This window comes from Mastomys coucha, unplaced genomic scaffold (assembly GCF_008632895.1).
Source record: "Mastomys coucha isolate ucsf_1 unplaced genomic scaffold, UCSF_Mcou_1 pScaffold16, whole genome shotgun sequence".
In the NCBI taxonomy this organism is placed as follows: domain Eukaryota; kingdom Metazoa; phylum Chordata; class Mammalia; order Rodentia; family Muridae; genus Mastomys; species Mastomys coucha.
The window spans coordinates 75,251,799-75,268,968 of NW_022196898.1; the positions used below are offsets into that span (position 1 = coordinate 75,251,799).

General features: G+C 41.8%; 1 protein-coding gene across 10 annotated transcripts in view; it reads right to left on the minus strand.

Annotated features, from left to right (window-relative positions):
- Alpk1 (alpha kinase 1) overlaps positions 1-17,170 on the minus strand; it is a 103,213-nt gene that overhangs the window by 62,384 nt on the left and 23,659 nt on the right. The window contains exon 3 of one of the 10 annotated variants that reach the window (XM_031375455.1): positions 4,034-4,049. The exons of 6 other annotated variants lie outside the window; for them this stretch is intronic. The gene's annotated coding sequence lies outside the window, so the exon portion shown is untranslated. Of the gene's footprint in view, positions 1-170; positions 309-531; positions 631-2,563; positions 2,863-4,033; positions 4,050-17,170 lie in introns of those variants that run through there. 3 more of the 10 variants (XM_031375457.1, XM_031375456.1, XM_031375454.1) reach the window with 3 other exon arrangements.

Consider the following 17,170-nt stretch of genomic DNA (forward strand, 5'->3'; position numbering starts at 1 on the left):
GAAAGAACACAGAAAGACAGGGAAAGATATATTGGAAAAATAACAAAGAGGAAGCCAATGCAGCCATACAAAATATCAGATAAAATACACTGATAAATACAGTGATCAGATAAAAAGATCACTTCATTAGATTCACAGTCGGGTTACCAGGAGTCCACAGCACTTCTAACCTTGTATGCATGATTCATAGTCTTAATACATGTGAGCCAAAAAGTGCCCGAGCTGGGGGCTGGGTATACAGCTTAGTGCTAGGGTGTTCACTCAGCATACACAAGCTTTGAGTTGATTCTATCCCCAGCATCACATCGCACGCACGCACGCACGCACGCACGCACGCACGCACGCACGCACGCACGCACGCACGCACGCACACAGCCTCAAAGAGAAGGCTGGGTATAGCCCAGTTGGTACAGTGTTTTCTTAGCATGCATGAAACCCCAGGTTCAATCCCCAGCACTGCATTTACTGGTTAAATCCGAAAAGTCTGAAAAGAACAAGATAAACAGCAGACATTTACATAAAAATACTCACTTTGGGGCTGGGGGTTGCTGAAAGGTACAGCGCTTGCTGTACAAGCATGGGGGCTTGAGGTCAGTAAGATTCCCAGAACCCACAGAAGCTAGAACCACCGTACTCCTGCAGTGAGCTGAGAGTCCCCTAACCCAGCACACAGTGGTAAAAGGGGCCAAATCTCAAACAAAGTCTAAGTTGAGGGCAGACATCTGAGTTTGTCCTCTGACCTCCTCAAGTGTGCCACAGCAGGCATGTGCTGGCTCTCACGCATACAAACATGCGTGTGTGTGTGTGTGTGTGTGTGTGTGTGTGTGCATGCGCACACACACACGCACACGCATACATACCTCATACACACATACACACACACGCATACACATACACACACATACACACCCACACATACACACACACATGCACAGAGACACATACACACACATACACACACGCACACACACACACACACACACACACACACACGCACAGAGACACAGATTTTAAAAATTCAACAGGAAGACCACCTGACTCTTTCAAAGGAAGAATAACATTGACCAACTGCTGACAAAGTTGTTTGAGAAATCAGAGACAAAAAACTAGACGAGGAAGAAAAAATCTGGAGAGAGAATATTGTAGAATCTTTTCTAAAGCTAATAAAGTATTAGAAATGGAGCTGAAGAGATGACTCAGTGGTTAAAAATGAGTGCTCTTCCAGAGGATGCAGGTTCAATTCCCAGCACCCACATGGCAGATCACAGCTGTCTGTAACTCCAGTTCTAGGGGATCTGACATTCTCAGGGAGACAAAACATCAATGTATGTGAAATAAAATAATAAATTTTAAAATATTAGAAATACTGTATGTAAGTAATTTTGAAAACATCAACAAAATAGTGATTTTTATAAATGTAAGTCAAAATAAATCAAGAAGAAATATAAATTTATATGATTCTATAATCTTAAAGAAATTTAGTAACCTAAAATTTTTCCTATGAAGAGAACAATAGGACCACCATACAGTGAACAAACCAAAGATCCAATCCTAAAAGCACTAAGTTATTAAAAATAAAATTTAATAAAAGTAAACAGATGCCATGGCATAAAATATACAATGTAGTATCATAAAAATCATATACTTATATCTCTATATCTGTATCTATCTATATAGATAGTGTCTAGGATACTTTAAGTAACAAATGTGCAGGGCTCTTAGAAGAGAAGTTATAAAACTTAATTGAAAGGTATCCCAGGTTCATGGGAAGGTAGTCTACATTTGTCCCGAAAAAGTCAATATTGTTAAGACATCAAATCTTCCCAAACTTTAAGGCAATGCCAATAAAAATCTCAACATCTCTGTATGTGTATCCATGTCTGACCTCAGAGGTCATCCTAAAATTTATATGGAAGAATAACGAAGGGCTAGGCATGTGGCTCTGTGGTAGAGTGTGCTAGGTTAACCCATTAAAACAGAATGTAGAGGAGGGGAGAAAATTGCAATACCAAATACCAATAGTTAATATTAAATGATATTAGATTATATAAATTATTATACAAATTATTATCGGCACTTAGAGAAATCAACCTAGTAAATACACAAGGAGCTCAACATAAAGCCACCTGTAACAGAGGCTTGATTATTACAGAGCAATGTGTGGCTCTGGACTGAAATGTTACTTTCTAAAAAGCAGTACTAAAAGCTTCAATGTGAAAAGTAAAATTGTGCTTCTGAAGAATTGAGGTGCGCTTAAAACTTTTATTTAATTCCAAAGTGAAGACAATTTTTCATGATAAAATTCACATATCAAACACTGCCGTTGTGTTGTTTACAATTCAGTGGTTTATAGTACAGCCATCTCTACTACCTAACCCCAGAATATTCTACAGCGTCAAAAAAGAACTTCATACATAGTTAGGAATCACTGTGCATCCCTTCCTCGCCTCCCGGCATCCACCAATCTGCTCTCTAGATCCATGGATGTTCCTGTTCTGGTCATTTGTGGAAATGGAGTCACACCACACCACTCCCCTTCTCTCAGACAGTATCATGCTATTACCATGTTAGTGCTGTAGCATGAATCAGTATTTCACTTTTTCGGGTTATTGGTGTTGTATTTATGTACTTAGACAGCACTTCTTGTATTTCAGGATGATGTGTAACTCCATTTGCAGCCCAGGATAACCTTGAACCTCTGCTGCTCCTGCTTCTACTTCCCAGGTGCCTATACCATTCCTGGAATAGATAGATAGTTAGTTAGATAGGTAGGTAGATAGATAGATAGATAGATAGATAGATAGATAGATAGATAGATCAAATCCAGAGTTTCGTGCACATTAGTCACCTTACCAATTGAGCTACATCCCTAGCCCAGCAATTTGTTTCCTTTCATGGCCGAGTAACCACCTTGTTCATGCATTGATCACATTTTGATTGACTTCATGTTTCTATTGTGAATGTGGTTGGTATTCACACTACTGTGGGTAAGATGTCAAATCTAAGAGTTGTTTTGTTTTGTTTTGATTTGATTTGTTTTTTTAAAATCATCTTTGATTAAGGAAGAATTTTTAAATACTTGCAAAAATAGAGAGGAAAATTATAAGAAAAAGTATATATTTAATTAAATTACAAAAGACAAATTTCTGATTTATAAAACCACAACCTAAAGCAAATAAAACGAGGAATCACAAAGTAGAAAAAAAGTGTTTGTTTGTTTTTGAGACAGGATCCAGCTAGGTACACCTATGTAGACCAGGCTGGCCTTGAACTCAGAGATTCACCTGCCTGCTTCCTGAGTGCTGGGATTAAAGGCGTGCACCACTATGCCTGGCGAAAGGAAGAAGTTGTAAGTCTGGGAACCGACAAAAGATTTCTACCCAGAATATATAAAGAGTTCCCATTAGCCAACAAGAAAAGAACTTGCTGTGTACTGAGGAAAGACTATGTAGAGGACCTGGGAACTTCACACACAAAAGGAAGCACATCCGCTAATAAACATGGAAAGGGCTTATCTTCACTCTCCACCAGGAAAGATAAGTTTCTGTCCCACGAAAAACTATTTACTCCTTGATCAGAAAACACTTTTTAAGAAAAGCTACCATAGGTATTGTTGAGGAGCTCCGTGTTGCTTACGCCGTGCACCACAGCCAGACTTCCAGTTTGGCTTTATCTGGTGTAATTAATCATAAATAGACATTATCTATACTGCCCACGCTCAGGTATGAACTCCAGCTTAGAGAAACTCTCCAATCTGAGTGAGCCTTGCTGACAAACACAACAATGCCCTCAGCGTTGCAATCTCTATCGGCCAGGAGACATAACATCCTCACACTGGAATAGCATGATCAAGAGCACACTGAACTGTTCTGGGAAACACCACAGTGGAGCTCAGAAAAATAAACAGCGACTCAGTCACATGTGGGTACGGACGGACGTACATCTAATGAACTCTGGTGTCTAAGTAATGCATTGTGGAGGGGTACAGATATATGCCTCCAAGTCACAAAGAAAAACAAGAAATCATCTACACTCACAAAATCAACACTCTGCACTGCAAATGTGTTTAATTAAAGTAATTTAAAGCTTTTAAAGGAAGGGATGATAGAGTAGAAATCTAGAACCATGGGTTTTTAGGGGGACTATGAGGGGCAAGGGGACGAGATTGAGTTGAGCACAGGAGACGTAATAGTAACCACGTAGGACTACACTCTTTTGCTTAACCTGAATTGCTTCTGCACTGGTTGTGTTCCACACATGTCGTGCCAGTCTGAGAAGTCTATATGTCTATTTGACAATTAAAATCCCAAAAGTATAAGGTTGTACTGAAGTTTAGGGGTACAGAACAGCTAATAAATACCAGTTACTGCCCTGAGGGTTGGAGATGATGACTCCAGGCAGCCGTGGGTAGAGATGCAGCCTGTGGGAGCTCTGGGCAGGGAACTGTGGTAGGGGTGGGGTTTGGATGCTGACTTGAACAAAGACTCTCAAGTGACAGACAATAAGTAAGTTCCGGAAAGCCTTGATGGGCAGTTCAACCACTAGGTAAACAAACTCTAAAGTCCCAGGATGCTTCAAACATCCTGGCTTTCTCTTCCGGATGGAAAAAAAAAAACAACAACAACAACAACAACAAAGGTGTGTTTTGATTTTTTTTTTTTAAAAAGACAAATAGATTTCATCAAACTCTGTGAGTGAAAATAACTTGTTTTTACATCTCCTTCTATCCACTTCCAGCCTATGGGCCATACCTTGTGGAGACAGGAGGCTGCCTGGCAAAGCTGCCTCATGCTTCTCCCTCTCCTCTCTTGTCTCCTGCCCGCCCTCTCCAGTTCCCTGCCACTGGGCATGTTTACCAAACTTGACTGTGCACAAAATGTAATAAGAGTGTTCTGGGTCACAAATGGGTTAGGCAGTGGCCCCAGGAAGGAAGAGGAGGAAGAAAAGACCACAGTGCCGGGGCTGCTGGGGCTGCTCCCGGCTATAGTTACCTGCTCCATCAGCCATGGTGACATCTGAAGAATTATCAGCCTGTCCCCATGGCTGAAGAGCCACATCTCAGGTCAAGGTGAGCCAAGCCTGCCATCTGGTCCTGGCTCCAGGCTCCTGAGCTGATGATGGCTTAGCAATGGTCCTCCTAGTAGCTCTGCCTCTGCGTACTCGCACCCTGACAGGAGAGCACAGCTAGAGGCGTACTCCATAGTCTCCTAATCCAGGGACTCCATGAGATGAGGCGCAGTCATGATGCAGGAAACCTTGAAGAGATTTCATTTGAGGTTTGCTCTCTGAGAGGCAGGCACCATCTACCCAAGCTCTAGCTAAGACCCTTGAAGAGAAGGCTGAGCAGAGAAAGCGGAGAAGGTCCTGATAAAAGTTTAGGACTCAGACCTCAAGGCGCATGGCTACTTCGCTTCCTGTTAAAACAGTACCAGGAAAAAAACTCAGCAAGAATAACTTGATGGGAGATAGTTAATTTTCAGGAGAAGAAATGACGTGGCCTGATTATATAGTGTGTGCTGTGGTGGGTGAGGGGGGGAAATCCCCAGCTTACGTTAACAGTTAAGTGGCAAAATGCTGTGTCTCTATGGGGGCTGGAGAAGGAGAGCCAGGTGATGGTGTTATGCATCTATCAAGATGGCACACAGGGTACTCTGGTGTGAATTTGTCAGGTGTGCAATAATGCACACTTTTAAATGGTTTACTATGTGTGTCTGAAGAATGCATATGCACCATTTGCCTGCAGTACCTACCAAGGCCAGAAGACGGCATGGAGGTGTTAGTAGCCACCCAGTCCCAGGAACTGAGTCTTGTGGAATAGCACCAAGTGCTTTTCATTGTCGAGCCATCTCTCCAGCCCAGGAGTGAACATTTTCAATGAGAGCAATCAATGTGGAAATTAACGTTTAGTATACAAAAACAAACAAACAAAAACAAAACAAAAAACAAAACCCTTCCAAGTCTGTGATTATAAGTCTCACGGTCAGCATAGTTCATTAATTTTTCATAGAACATATAGATTTTGATATGAGCAGTAGCTCACCAAGGAAGTTTAAGGAGACAGGGGATAAGGAGGCTTTGACACTGAAGGGGCAAAAAATAAATAAAATAAAAAGATATGAAAACAAATGATCATTTCACTCTTAGTCATCGCTAGGCAGCCAAGCAAGATGGGTAGCTGCAGATCACAGTCGGGACACCAAGGTTCAAATCTTACTAGCTGTCACCAGGCGGTGGTGGAGCACGCCTTTGATCCCAGCACTGGGGAGGCAGAGGCAGGTGGACTTCTGAGTTCGAGGCTAGCCTGGTCTACAGAGTGAGTTCCAGGACAGCCAGGGCTACACAGAGAAACCCTGTCTCAAAAGTAAATAAATAAATAAATGAATAAATAAATAAATAAATCTTACTAGCTTCAGGCAGATCACATCTCAGCTTATTTATCTGCAAGAAGCATAATAAAATAAATCTCACATTTTTATACGAATCACTTGAATTAATATGTTACATAACTATATATTTAAATATATGAAATGTATTTAAATAATAAACATAATGTTTGTATTATATAATTTATATTATATGTAAATTATATAAATATATAAATTATATAAATATAAAAAACATACAATTTTTTGCTCAGTAAGTAAACCATGCTTTGTAGACTCTGATGATAGCTTTCAATAAAATTTCATGGAATAAAGTTGTATAATTAAAAATTTTTTAAAGGTCATCCATTTTCCACATTTATCCTATCAGCATATTCCTGGGATACTACCTACTCCCCAAGCCCCTTCAGCTCCACATTACCTTTCTGAAGAGTCCTACAGTTTCCTCACATTTACCTAAGCAGGGCATCCCTTCCTGCTGGCTGCATTCTTATTTATGTTTTTGAGAAAGAAAATTGCTCATCCATTCAAACTTTAAGTTCTTCATTTTTTAAAACCAGTATTAAGCTACATGATGATGAAATCATCCTTGAAACAATTCCATGGGACCACAGTTGATTAACAACTATAGATTCTGTTAGCAAACTGGGAGGTATGGTATGGGTGGTTAGACATCTTTGAAGAGAAACATGTGTTTTGTTAACTTGGTGTAATCATCTTTTTGCGCATGTGTACACACACACACACACACACACACACACACACACACACACCAGAGGTATACACTGAATGTCTCCCTCAATTGTCATCCACCTAAGCAGTTTTTAAGCAGTCTCTCACTGAACCTGGGACTCACAGTTGAACTAGACTGGCTGACCAGTGACCAACAGGAATCCTCTGTCCTTATTCCCCCCACGCCCTCCCACACTCCCCCTCTGCCCTGGGCACACACCCACCACCAGGCTTGACTTGTATGTGGGCTCTGAACCAAGCCCTCATGCTTGGGCGAAGCACTTGTTCCCACTAAGCCAGCTTCCTGGTTTTTGGCTTCTCTGTTTCCTGTGAGATTTCTGTCCCTGCAGAAATGCTTCTCAGTTCCACAGTATGTTTTAAGCAGCAGACTTCCGATTTGGGGGGAACCTGATTTTGAAGCTCTCTCTCTTTTTTTTTCTTGGTAGCTATCCAGGGGGTAGAACTTTCATATTCTCTTTTCCCTAATAAAGTGAATGCTGATCTTGGACAGCATGAATCCAATTTGGTTTTTTTTTTTTTCATTAATGAAGAAATATTTGGCAGTGTTATACTAACAGGAATACAAGAAAAATGTTAAAGTAAGTAAATAAAAGCCAACAATGAAACATTAACTTTTATATAGCTTGATGAAAATGTTCATTTCCTAGACTTTTACTTTTATTTTTTTGTTTGTTTGTTTTGGATACAGGGTTTCTCTGTGTAGCCCTGACTTTCCTGAAACTCACTCCATAGATCAGGCTGGCCTTGAACTCAGAAATCTGCCCGCTTCTACTGATTAGTGGAATTCAAGGTATGCCTCAGGCTCCTAGATTTTTCTTATTGTTTGGCTTTGAAACTAAGAAGTTTCAGACAGACTATCTGGAAACTCTGGAGTGACATTTAGCATTTGCTGACTCACACACACACTATTATCTTGTGTGTGGTAATGTAATGGTTTTGAAACCTACCAGAGAATCAAAATAAACATTTTCAACCACAGTGACACATATCTGGGAACAGGCACATCCATAATTCAACTTCTAAATAAGTTTGCCTAGATAACAGTCTGATGCACAGGGTCAGTTTGTGTAAACGAGAGAAGACTTCTAACACAGCATCCTTCTTACCATTGCCTGGCTTAGAAGACAGGGTGCAGACACTAGATCTTGCCAAAGAAAACAGAAAAAGTGGGTTTATAATCCTACCGTTACAAAATTGTGATGAGAGCATTCATTAGAATTCATTATAGCATTGGCAGCAAGAAGTATGGCCTTTATTTAAAAATCGAGAAGTCGGAAATTTAGAGACCGGAGAGGGCTCAGTCGTCAAGGAGACCGGATGCTCAGACAAGAGTTCAGATCCCAACACCAGAAGCACCCATAACTCCACCTCCAGGGGACCTGGTGATATCCTAGGGCACCTCTTCACGCATGCGCACTCCCTCTCAAAGGCACACATAAACGCAAGGGCGCACCCGCACGCACGCATGCGCACACACAAATAAAACCTTAAAATATTCAAAGATGGTTTGAGTTTAAACAAGACTTCCTGAGGATTACAGGACAGGAGCTAGATACATGTTTTTAAACATCCAGTCCATGGCTTAACATGAGATCCCTGTGACTAATTTTTTTCTTGGGAAGAATGTAATAATCCCACCGCTAAACAGAAAAAATTGACTAGTGACCTTTATGTTATACACATTCACATCCCGGCCCATTCAAAGCAGAAGTGTGTATACTCGGCTCTGAAGTACTAAATGGTACATTGTTCCCAGGGAGAAAGGATCCTAATTTTCACCTGATACAAGTGACAATATGACTCCAGAGGGACCAATGAAGGGGAGCAAAGACTAATGGGGTCTAAGTACTGAAGGGGTTTATAGATTAACCCTGACAGAAGGCAATATATCTCTTCCCAGGAGGCCTCGATATAGTGAGCTGAGAAGTGGGGTCCTTATTTATGAGCACACTGGATCTTTCCCATTGTGATAAATCCATTTGTAACTTTAAGTGAAACATTTTGTTTAACAGGAAGCTGAACATGTGTGCAAATAATTCAATCCACGCTTCTAAGTGTTCAGCCTACTTGTTTATATTTTCCCCTCTGAGTTTTATCTTGTTCTGACATCACAATGGGGAAAGTGTCCATCTATAAAAAGCATGTTGCACTCTAAAACCTCCATGTTCCACCTGAGGAAAGACGAATCAGAGGAATGGCTGGCAGCAAAGCCACGGAGCTGGCTCATTTCTGACTGTTTCATATATAATGCCCTCCTGCATCAAACTTTATTTGAAGCCGACGGGTTAGAAAATGATATATTTTCTAATAGTAAATAATATACACAATCTATTATAATAGTTTCTAGTGAAACATGCCTGGATTTTCATGTGGGTGCTGGGGATTCAAAATCAGCCCCTCCTGCTTGTGCATGGAGCATTCTTACTTAGTAAGCCACCCCCTACCCTCCATTTTGAAATTATATTGGGTTTTTCTGGTCCCTGGTTTTGGTGGTAAACACCCTTGGACGTCAGCCTGTGCCTATTCGCCTACAAAATACAGTTCCCGCTTCATCCAGTTCTGCAATTAAACCCACACTGTGCACACTTGGACAATCTACTCTGTGTGTGATGAACAACACACTGTAGTTTCAATCAGGGCCCAAGTGCCTCCAGCCCTGTCCCAGAATGCTCTTAGATTCCTCTGTTTCCAAGGTCCCATTAGCATGTGCTTGGAAATCACACTGGGATGTGATATTATCTTAAGCAAAATACAAACAAAAGGTTAAATGCACAAAATAATCATACTGTATACTTCAAAGTTAATAAGCAAACGAGCCTGGTCTCCCCAGAAGCACACTGCCTAGTGACACTGTCCTGGGAAGTCGGAGGCTGGAACTGAACGAGGAGAGCAGTCAGGCTTTCTCTGACCCAAATGTATGCATTTCTGCAGAAAAGCAAAACTGAATGAAAACAAACAAACAAACAAACAAAAACCTCAACAACTGAAAACAAAAATTATGAACTGTGAAAAGGGAAAATCTCTCATTTTATCTCCCCTTAACATATATATATTTTTTTTCAGATATGGAAAAGCCTTGTAGTGATGAAGGCTTTTGTACTGTCTTCACATCTTCAACATACAATTTGCTGTCCCAGGCCAGGGAAGAAGGGACAGCTGCCAGTGGCTAACTACTTGCTGTGATGTGGAAACTGTGCTGTCCACCTCTGATTCAAAACTGTAAGATACGGACTTCATGCCCACTCTAGAGATGAGAAAATTGAGGGCCATGATGGTTAAGTAACTTGCCAAGGTCATTCACGCTTAAAGGGGCTGTATTCAGAATCTCAAAGCCACTTTGATCCCAAATGTAATTTTCAAAGCCATTTGCCTACCAGCCTACGGTCACAAACCTGAATATTTCAAAATATATCAATACCCAGAAAGACAGGATCCACTGAAGAAGTTCTTTGCATCGTTCTCAGACTTGCACCAAAATCACTCTCTATACACACTCCTTCCACTTTACCGATGAATCAATTTCTACCTACCTTGGTCTTAATAAAAGTAATCAAATCCCACCATCCGTTCTGTCTATACTAAAAAGAGGCAGTTGAAAAGTCAGGAGACTAATTCAATGGGACAGTCCTGCCGTTTTCACACTGAAAGATAATTGCTCACAACTGAATTCTCTCTAGACCTCTCTACTCCGATAATTCAAGCCAGAACAGCTCTCCTGTCAGACTCTCTCAAAGGGCGGGGGCATCCTGTCTCCTAACAGATAATTGCTGATGAGTTACTGCCTCTTGCTAGGTTTTCTCTCCTCTGCTTTCACCTCTTATAAAAGAAGAAACTTTAAAGATTAGGGTTTTTTTTTTCCTTTTTCTTCAAATTCTTCTTTTTTTCCCTCTCTAAAGCTGGGTACACCAACTGGCATGGGCTGTATTAAAATCAGGCTCAGTCAAAAAGCCTTTCGGAAGGCAGACGTTCTTGTTAATATGCACCAACATGAAAGGCTTTCTTTTCATCCTATACAACTACAGTGTGTGTAAATTGCAGGGAGCTCATTGGCATAAATCTCGGCTGCGACCTCTGAGGTAAACTGGATTTACATTACTTTCTGACAAGAATTAAATGAAGGCCTTGTGGATATATGAACAGCCCTCTCGGCTGCAACAGATGGGCATGAATGTGTTCCCTAGGAAAACTATCAGTAACATCTGTGTCCTCCGAATTCTGGTGGTCTCAGCCAATTAACAGGGGGTGGGGGGAGGTGGGGGTTGGGAGGCCACCGCACAGCCCCCAAGCCAAAACCCAGGCAGAAGTGTTTGTGTTTGGAGATGGGATCAGGCTGGCCTGCGGCCTCGAGGTTAGCACTTCATTGTCACCATTCAAAATGGGGAATGTGGCTTACAAGCTATTTGTATACCACAGTGAGGATAATATGATTTTTCTCATTTGACCGGAGGAGATGGCTCTCTCTTGCAGCTGATATCATATTTCGGCGCAATCTCTTTGAGAGTGTTTACTTTTGTCTCCTCAGAGGCAGGCTCATGGTGTTGCTGTCTGCCAGCTTCTGTCGCTCATTTACATGTCACAGAGCAGGTGAACTCTGCAGCGGGGGCGGTAGCGATGCAGAGGCCCCTCCCTAAAATAAAGGCTTCCTCCTTTCACCGGTTTCACAAGGAAAGCAAAATCAAGGTTTCCGGGTTTAACCGACATCGAGAGAAACCACATCAGAGTCTTTCCATCATCACCAGAGGGACCGCTGAGTGGTTGTGTGTGACACAGAGCTGTGGCTCCTGAATCCTGTTGTCCCGCTGAGCAGACCTCAGAGGTCAATCTATCTCTTGTGTCTGCAAGAAGGAGAAAGAACGCTGGAGAAACCAGAGAGAGGCCATTGTTCCTCTTCGGCCCTTCTCCTTGTCTTCACATCTCAGTCTAGTTTTCCAAAACACGCAGGGAAAGAGGCTGGGAGGAGCTAAAGGAAGTGGGGCTGAAGATGGGTGCAGCCTGCTCTTGCTCAGTGTTAAGTGCAAACAGGAGAGGCTGTTCGCGGAGCCTAAGTCCTGTGCCTTCTGGCCCCGCATTAACAGGCTCCCAAATATGAATTCTGGTTGTACCATTGACTGGGTGTGAGAAATGGGTATATTACTTGGGCTTTCCGAACCTCAATTTCCTTATGGGTAAACCTGAGCTAACCACAGTGTCTCCCTCTCAGACGGGATGAACTGATGTAACACAGGGAAATGGTGTCTGGTACTACTGGGTCTCTTTCAAGACAAATTCAGGGAAGTGATTTTTCCAAAAGAAGCAATTTCCATTACTTTTAGAAGCCTAAAGACATGTTTTAACAATACATGGTAAACGTGTTTTCTTATTATTATTTGTCTATTTCATGTATAGGAGTGCTGTTTTCACATATACCAGAAGAGGGCACCAGATCTCATTACAAATGGTTGTGAGTGACCATGTGGGTGCTGAGAATTGAACTCAGGACCTCTGGAAAAGCATCCAGTGCTCTTAACTACAGAGCTATCTCTCCAGCCCCTTGTTTTCATATGTTTACATACTGGGGATGTAACTTAGAAGATATGAGATCCTAGGATTGACCTCCAGCATTGGGAGAAGAAATTACATAATTTCCTTAATGCATAAGACTTTGAAATTATGGCTTGCCAAAATTACCTTACTAAGCATCAAAACTACCTAGGTATTCTGAAATTGTGAGGAACGGTGTTCTTGGGACAAGAAAACTGGGATTGAGCTGTCTGAACATTTCTTCAATGCAGGAATGAACACGGGTACTGTGCTTGGTTGGAAATTGATTGTTCTGTGTGAAATTTTTGAGGTGGATGGTTGATTGTGATACTTCTCATAGAACCTATGTCCCCTTTCGTTCCGTGTGTTGTTTAGAATATCAATTTCATGTAATTGTGGCTCAGAACAGCAAAAGGAAATTCGGAGTGGCAAAAACCTTCAGAAAGACTGCCTGCTCCCAAATAAAGAATGTTCCGCACATGGAAGCTTTTGCTCACTCCCTCTTGAATAATTTATTTTGAATTTTTTTGTATTATGAAAAATTTAAATATTTAGTAAAGTTCAAAGAAGAATGAAGTCTAATTGCCCTGTGCATAACACTTTGCCACATATGCTTACTTATATATGTGTGTAGATTTGAACTATTTGAAACTAAGTTAAAAATGCCACAAAACGTTCTTCTTAAACCATTCCTAATATTTCTTCTATGAATAAAATGATGACTTTTGCATTAAAGGTATTTTTGTTCCTTCTTTGAGAATTTCATACAAAGTATTTTGACCACATCATCCTCTCACTCCTCCCAGGGCCCCTCCCAGATCAACCCTGGGCTAAGTACTTTAAAGTATGTTTTCATGTGTTTCGGAAGAAAATTTTATCCCCTTGCTTTCTGCCTTGTATAGTCTTCCACCCGTGCAATCATGTGAACGTATGCAAGCTAACCTTCAGCTCAAGGGAAGAGTGTTCCTGGAAGAAGCCAAATTCATCATCCACAAAGGAGTCTCCCCGTCCCTGCACAGTCCCTGTGAGCTGGCTTTCCTGATCACAGGCACAGTGGGGTGGGATGGGAGATGACCGGTGGCACAAGTTCTGTATAGAACTTTTTTTTTTCCTTATGGAACTGCACTATCAAACACTGCTCTGTGTTATCTGCTGAGGCTGGTACCCCTGAGAGCACTGGCAAGCAGGAACAGGCTCTGTTGCTCAGGGACCCAGAAGAAAGTCCCTGAAACAAAAGCACCTGTTGTTAGGTTCTTGGCATGACCTTAGAGGTGGCCAGTAGGCTGCAGCCCCCCGACTCCTCCTTAGGCTCTTCCCAACACTGTGTCTCATACATCCTTACTGGATGTAAAAGGAGAAGAATTGAGGAGAAGATCAATAAATTTAAAAGCTCTTTAAGGAAAGACATAATGAATTTGGTACAGCACATATTTTTAGATCAAAGACGCCTTTGAAGTGGCAGAGCCCTGACCCCCGGCAAGCACTTCCTCTCCTCGCCCACGGTGCTTGTTGTCAAATAAAATGGAAGTTAAGGAAATTATCTTTATCTGAAAATGGCCAAAAGAAGCCATCACCTAGTGACAGCCTTGTCACAAGCGACAATTGGGGAAACTGTCAGGAAGGGAAGGTCTAACAAACAGAGGAGTGGGCTCGCTGTTTGCACTAATCTGGCCATGCAGCCCCCCCACACACACACAACCCCAATCAGCTTGCTGTGTGAAACAGCCAAGGCTTTGTCAGCACTAACGGGGAGTGGAGGGTGCGTTCCTTCATGAATATGGATCACCGTCCCTCTGTGTCCACAGACAAACCCTTCAAAACTCTGATAAACACACACACACACACACACACACACACACACACACCATTTCTAACCAACAAAAAGCCAAGGGAGTCTAAGCTCCTCAGTCAAGTGCAGCGAAATGATCATAGCTAATGAAAGCTCACGCATTAGAAATGGAACCAGGGGCACCGGGGCTCCATGTGTTTGCTGGGTCTGTATTTCCCAGCCATTGCGAGGAAGTCTTCAGGGGGGTTTTCAATCTCCAGGAGCCATGTGCGTGTTTGCAAAGATGATGTGTCCATGGCTACGTGGCTACGTGGCTTGTAATCACATTCTAGCAATGAATCCACCGAACAGGTCCTGGAACTGAAATACCCAATTGAAAGGAACGGATGTGTCTTGAGCCTAACACTTAGTCGCCTTTAAGAAACTGCAAATCTCTAATCTGAAAGAGTAGAGGCAAGATCTGGGAAGTCAGGAGGTAGCACTTCCCAACACCGAGCAGAGGAACACTGGGCAGGCAAAAAGGAGAAGCACAAACAAATACTAAAGTGAAGTTGGACAAGAATCTGCTCTCCGTTAGCCTTTGTGCTCCTAATTTTAAAATAACCCATGTTACAGCTATTACTTTCTGCAGGGATAAATTATTTCACATGCAACCCTCTGGGCGGATAGATGTAGTCATTTTTTGAATAACTGTCTTTAAACAGACTTTGATTTTCAGCTTACGCTGGAATTGAATTTATCTTAAATATGACTGTACACATATTTATCTTCATCTTTTATCTAAGCAGATAAATAAGGGAGGGAAACTAGTCTCTCTGATATGATAAAGTTTGGTTTCCCACTGTGGGAGGGACAAAGCTGAGTTTGGAGGGGATTTGATATTACGAAATGTTTGCCTTACACATTACCATTTCATTAGCATATTCGGCTCTACATGAAATCCAGCTTTGAATGCTCTCAGCACGCTGGGCTAATCCTCTTTAAAGAGCTACAGGCGATATTACATGTGGCCACAGCAGCAGCCATGCCTTCGCTGCCTCACTTTGAAGACCATGAACAGAGTCCTCTTGTGCGGCTGTCTGTACGGCCTCATAAACCGCTGCTTTCTGTGCTGTGAGACCCTTCTGTTTGCTTCAAGGAGAATTACGAGGCCGAAATCCACACCACATTCTGAAGGCTGCACAGCACTTGAAGGGGAGATATTATGCCGCCTTCACTTTCCCCTAAGTGTCCATCCACGCTCCTTTCAACTAAGATTAAAATGAACTAGATCCAAGTATTTTGATTAGGATCTTTAGTTCTTTGATTAGGATCAAGTGCTAACCACATCTTCTAACTAGGGAAGTTATTCTGCTCCGGAATAAGCAGGAGAGCCAAGCTTAGTGATGTCACCGGCCCCTCTCCCAGACTCCCATCTTTACTGGATAGCATTAAACTTTTATGCAGTTTGTAGTAGCTCAATTTCCCACAAGACAGCTGAGCTGACAACACCTAGGTAAGCAGCAGATAAATAATGCAGGGATTGGAAGCCAACAGACAAAACGGATTAGAAACGGTAAAACACTGCAGAAAATACATGAGTTTCTTTGTTGGCTTGTTTGTTCATTGAGATGAGAGCAAAGAAAGAAGGCTGGTAAGATGGATGAGCAAGAGGTATTTGCTGCCAAACTTGAGAGTGAAAGGAGAAAACGGATTCTCACAGGATGCCCTCTAACTTAAACACGGGCACACACATACTCTCTCGTGCACAAACACACATACACACACACACAACATACACATTCCTCATATACACATACCACACACATACCATATACCATACACCACACATACCTTACATAAACACACACATGCACCACACACACACACCACATACACATCCCTCATATACACATACCCACACCATATAAACATACACCATACACCACATACACACAAACCACATACATATCTTACATACACACACACACACACACACTCCACATATACAGTTCCCACAACACCTCACACATATACATACACACATACACATACAAATTCACGGGGTGCTCCCTTAATATTCAGACTGTATAAAAACAAGACAGTCCTATATCAAAAATAAGGCTGGCTATGTTTTCCTTATTTTTGATAACTAACTTATAAATATATAATTGGTTATAAAATTATTGGTTTGCAATTTTGAAAATATCTGGGTAAAAATTGATACCACAGGTCTGGTCTGTTATACTAATCATATGATTTTCCTTAAAGTCCACGCCATAAATTCTATGACTGCAACAGAAGTGACCCTTCGGTTTCGGTACCAAGCAGTGTAATTGATCATAAACTAACACTCACTATCACACTTGCCTCTAGACCCAGGAAACTCAGATTTAGATTTTATGCTCAGTTCCAAGCACTTCTGACATGGACAGCCTTGTATAAAACGTTTGACTCTGGCTCTTCATTCTTCCCGTTGTTCAGTAGCACTGAACACAACCATGTCTTCTAGAGAGGGGAATTTCAAATATGTGTTAAAGTGCAGAAAGCTTGCTGGGTGGCAGGCATCTTTAATCCCAGCACTCAGGGGGCAGAGGCAAGCTGATCTCTGAGTTTGAGGCCAGCCTGGTCTACAGCAGGCCTCAGTTCCAGGTCAGCTAGGGCATACACACAAACATACAGATATACAAACACACAGACACACACATACACATATATGCACATGTGTGTATATGTGTATGTGTGT